The following is a 5,245-nucleotide window of genomic DNA, read 5'->3' on the forward strand; positions in this document are numbered from 1 at the left end:
GGGGCTGGCCGTCCTGGCCCCCCCCTCCCCCCCCCCCCCCCCAAGGTTTTGTTTGGTGCTCCTGGGAAATCCCCAGTCAAGGAAATTAACTAGTTAATTAACTTGTTAAAAAGTTAAAGAAATGGCTAACTTTTTACTTTAACTAGTTATACTTTTCAGCTGTCAACTCTTAACTTAAACTAGTTAAAAATAAAAGGTTATACTTTAAAAAAAGTTAAAGTTAAGTTAAAAGTTAAAACGCCGAAATCTGGCTTTCCCAGAGCTTTTCCTGACACAGCCAGTCTCTAGGACTTACATGGAACGATACTTCTTTATTGAAACTGTAGGACTTCTTGTTTGAGAAACTAGTGTGCCTTCCTATGAGATATGGTCTCTTAAGAACTACAAGTCCCAGAGTTCCTTAGTTCATGGGGGCATGTTCTGTACATTTGCACAAGTCAACAGGGCTGCCAGTTGGATGTAGGAGAGTGAACAAGCGCAAGGAAGCAGACATTGATCCCAGTAAGAGTAGGTGTAAGTAGAGAGGGTGAAGCAGATGATGACTTCAGTTTTAATGAAGATCAGAACCAGCAGCCCAGGACTCAAAAAGTTGAGCATTACTTCTCATCTGTGAGAAACTTATCTGAGATGTCACCTACTATAAAAAAGCTATTCATCCATTACAACACAAGCATTCCCTTATCTGCCCATGCAGAGGGATTGTCTAGTAGTGGGGGATTAGTTCTGCAAGACACAAGAGGAAAATTGTCAGATGTAAATTTTGAAATGCAGCTTTTACTGAAGTTCAATACGCATGCTTAAACAGTTTCTTTTTTCTCATGTAAACTGATTTTCTCATTTCAGTCTAATTTAATTTTCAGACACTTTCATTATTTTTAATTCAGATGTATTTCATACCCTTCTGTTACCTTTTGGGCAATAAAAATTGTAACAACAGAGGTTTTCTGTGGAAACAGCTTTCATTTGTCACCTGGCTATGAATATCTCCTTTCTGTTATTCTGGTATACCTATATGATGCATTGACTTTTACAAAGTATTTCACATGGAGAAGGCGAGAAGAATCTAACATTACATAGGTATTGCTAAATTGTTATTCTGAAAACTGTATGACAAGTACAACATTGTTTTCAGGTAAAGCAGGGTGAGTTCCAAGTAAAGTAGTGGGCTTCTGGAAAAGAAACCCACTCATTGCATTTGAAAATGTAAAATGATGCTAAGAGGCAATTCATCGTGTTTCACACATTTCTCATGAATTGTCTTAACTTTTAACTAGTTACTCTCTTTTTAACTTACCTTTTAACTAGTTGAAAGTGGGAATATTTAACTTTTAACAACTCCAGTTAGTTTTAAAGGCTGCTAACGTTTAACCTAAGTTTATGAAAAATATAACTATTCCCATGACTGGAAATCCCAGTAGCCAATTTTGCCACAGCGCTGCACATTAGCAGTGCCCCACACTGTTTAACATGCAACAGGTGCTATTTGTTGTGCCACAAAGAAGTTACTGGCACCACATACCACACAAGTCTGCATGTGTGACTGTCCCATGGAACTGTTTGAGGAGCCAGAGACCTCAATACCAGTAACAGAGGCAGAACCTGATTTAAACTCTATGAAACTCTAACAAGACAATATCTATACTAGGAGTGAGCTACTGTAAAGCAAAATGGGCCAGCTATATTGACAAACTACTTAAATTGGCAAATCTGCATTTTCATTAGTCCAGCTTATATTGATCAAGAATAGTTTTGTTTATAAAAATACAACTGATTCTGACAACAGAACTACATATCATTGCACACCCGACTACCATAGCAATGCCAATAGAAATATACAACATAAATGTGACATACAGCATAGATCTGATAAGTAATAAGTCCCAGCAGGACAAATAATTTCACGTTATATAGAAGTTTTGCCTACACATCCATTAAAGATATCTGTGTTGCCAGATAAAGATTAAAGATAAAGATATCTGTGTTGCTGCATTAAAGATATCTGTGTTGCTGCAGCTGCCAGGCCCCGGTGATGGCACCAGCAGCAGAAGAGTTAAGGCACCCCCACCCAACCTGGTACCATGGCTGCCAGTGTCAGGGCAGCCAGCACCCAAGGAGCCACTCCCCTAATAGCGAGCCACCCCTGCACTGACACTGCAGCAAGGTGGGTTGAGCAGCAGTGGCATTAACTCCTTTGTTGCTGGCACCAGCACAGAGGTTCCAGCTCAGCAGTAGCATAACAAGGAAGTGGGGGCACAACCAGGGCATCAGGCCTGGGCACAGATTCTGGGGGGAAAAGTGCAATAGGAGCAGGCACTGACACAGCTGCCTCCCAGTCACACTCAAGCATCCGCGTGTGCCTCTGTGATGCAGAGGTAATGTATTTGATGCTCCATCATAAACCAATGGGAGAAATAAAAGCATAAGGCTGATCCAGAAAGTGATTTATGATTCCATGACGTTTATACAGCTCACACTTTGATTTTCACAACTCTACAGATGTCCAATAAATTCTGCATATAATTTTGAACTGTCATGTTATTCTACACCAGCACCTCTCAAACTTTTTAGACTCAAAGCACTCCTTGGAAGATGCCCTCTCTTTGCTTTCATTTGTTTTTTGACTATGGAAAAATAATGGAGCAATTCTGTTGCAAAGAACTCAAGAGACCACAATAGGAAAAGATGCTTTTGACTCTGTGGATTCATATTTGAAATCTCTGGGTTTGTCTTATGAATCGTGTGTGGTAGTTTGCACATCTGACAGTGCTAATGTTGAGGATCACCCTGAAATGGATCTTGTACCACCCTGCTTGAGAATCCAAACTAACCAACATATATTCCAATGTACCACATAAATGCTTATTTTTAACCTACAATTCCATGGCTCTCCAAGCAATTAAAACTTAAAAGTAGGAAAAGGACAAGCCGACTTACCTAGTTTTTTCAAATAAGTAAGGAGGAAGTAACAGGTTTCAATACTGTGAGAACTATAAGAAATAACCCATAGTTTACATGGACAGTTGGGATGCAAATAACCTGAAATCACCCTAGTTAATCTTCTTTCCTATGTATGCAACTATCACTAGCAGAACTTCCTGATATAATCCTCTGGAAGAAACTATGCCTGGCATTTCTCAGTCCTCATACTGAATGGAATGGCTCATTTTTTGTTTTAATTTTAGCATTTTTATTACAACAGTATATATATATCTTTATCCATAGGTAACTACTACACTTCAATAGTGAATTGGACCATTTTACTTTCTTTTTTCTTTTGGTGTCTCCAAGAACATTTTATTTCTGTATTTTCAGTGCAGAAGTATTTCAGTAAATCCTTGGTAAAAAAGCAATTCTGGTGGAGCAACTGGAAATCATACGCTAAGTTATTAATCTGCTGAGGCAAGTTTTCCTTCCTGTTTCTCATATTATATGGAGACCACATAAGTATCAATGATTTCCTGGTTGGCTGCCCTAAGCCATCTTTTCTTTGATGAACTTTTCAGGTAATGAACTTTCAGTTTTAAAGTATGCCAAACCTTGGAATACCTGTTCTACAGGCAATTCAGTATTTTGAGACTTTCTTTCACCCCGAATTGAAATGACAATTCAAAATTGCTAGAAAAATTTCTGAAAAATTATATTTCAGTAATATCAAAATGACCTTTTTGAAAAATCTTCATTTTGACAAGGATGAAGCTCTTTATTTCAGCTTTTCTGATTCTATTACAATAAAAATCAAAATGATAAAGCTGTAAGTAAGTGCTTTTACTTTACTAAAGGCCTTCAGTAATCTTTTGCCTACGCTTTTGACAAAAAAATTATATGGTTCCAGAAAGTGCTTAAATGGATCAGAATTTTGCAGCAGGGAAAAAACCCAACAACTTCTGCCACAAAAAGTTCAACCATCTCCGTATTTCCATATTTTAGCTTTCAGGTCACACCACGCTAATCTATCAGAAGGTTAAAAAAAATTGTGCAGAAAAGTAAATGGCACTATATTAGATAATTTAGCAATCAGCCATTAAGCAGATGAAGGTAAAAAAGTATTCACTATTTTGGGGTGTCCATTTTTTAAACGTCTAAGACCCTATTTTTCATCTGACCAGATAGCGTTATATTGCACTCCACATATTCCAAGAAAAACCTCTCACTCGTTTCATTTGCAGTTGAATGCTCAGCTATTCTCCCCATCAGAAAAGGGGAAAGGCAGTGATTATTTGGGGAAAATTTGGCTTAAGACAAGTGACTTGCTCAGCATCACTTAAGAGCTCTGCAGCACAGGCAAGGATCTCAGCTCAGCTAATCAAATGCCCTAGACAAATCAACCATGAGACTACAATGCCTCTCTTGCCGCTACATATTCACCTTACAATTTCTGCAGCAAATGTGGCAGGAATCCTACAAGAAAAGCTTGCCTTTACTATGATCCTGATTCCAATTCGTTTCCAGGAAAAGAACAACATTTTTTTAAAGGAATAGAAACTTCTCTTTTGAATATTACTTATAGCTGTGAAACACACGTAAACTTTTCAGCCAGGTGATGCCAGGTATCCTATTTAATGTGCTTTCTTTTATATATTAACAGAATAGTGGACGCTTACTCCCAGTGAATTTATGTAAAGAATTTTTTTGGCCTTTCACAAGACCCAGTATATGAAGTAATTAATGAAACAGTACAATTTTACTCCACGTGGTGTCTTTCATACAAACATATTACGAAAGCACAGAGGCCAGGTTTCAAACAAGGGCATATAAATTAGTAACCCCGTTTGAAGACATGAAGGACCACTGCTGTTTAGGCAATTAGAGTGAGATCCCACGCTGCAAATTATTTATACTTGTGTGAAGTGGGTTTGAAATGCCAGAATCATAAGACTTCTCAGAGCCCCAAAAATATACCTAGCAGCCACGGGCACACGAACTAGACAATTTGCCCAGGTGAATAGCATCAGCGCAGTGACACCCATCACAAACGACAGACATTTCTGCAACATAAAGAAAAACGATCCAAAGCACAGGCTATTTCATAGATTCATAGATTCATAGATTAAGGGTCGGAAGGGACCTAGTAGATCTTCTAGCCCGACCCCCCACCAGGGCGGGAGAACAACAAAAAACCCCAAAAAGAGAAATGGGACTCAAACGAGTCCAGCCAGGTAGGCATCCAGCCTCTTCTTAAAGACCCCCAGGGTAGGGGCCAGCACCACTTCCCTTGGAAGTTGGTTCCAGCTCCTAGCCGCCCTAA

This window comes from Gavialis gangeticus, unplaced genomic scaffold, assembly GCF_001723915.1.
Source record: "Gavialis gangeticus isolate Ggan-Ray unplaced genomic scaffold, GavGan_comp1, whole genome shotgun sequence".
Taxonomy (NCBI): domain Eukaryota; kingdom Metazoa; phylum Chordata; order Crocodylia; family Gavialidae; genus Gavialis; species Gavialis gangeticus.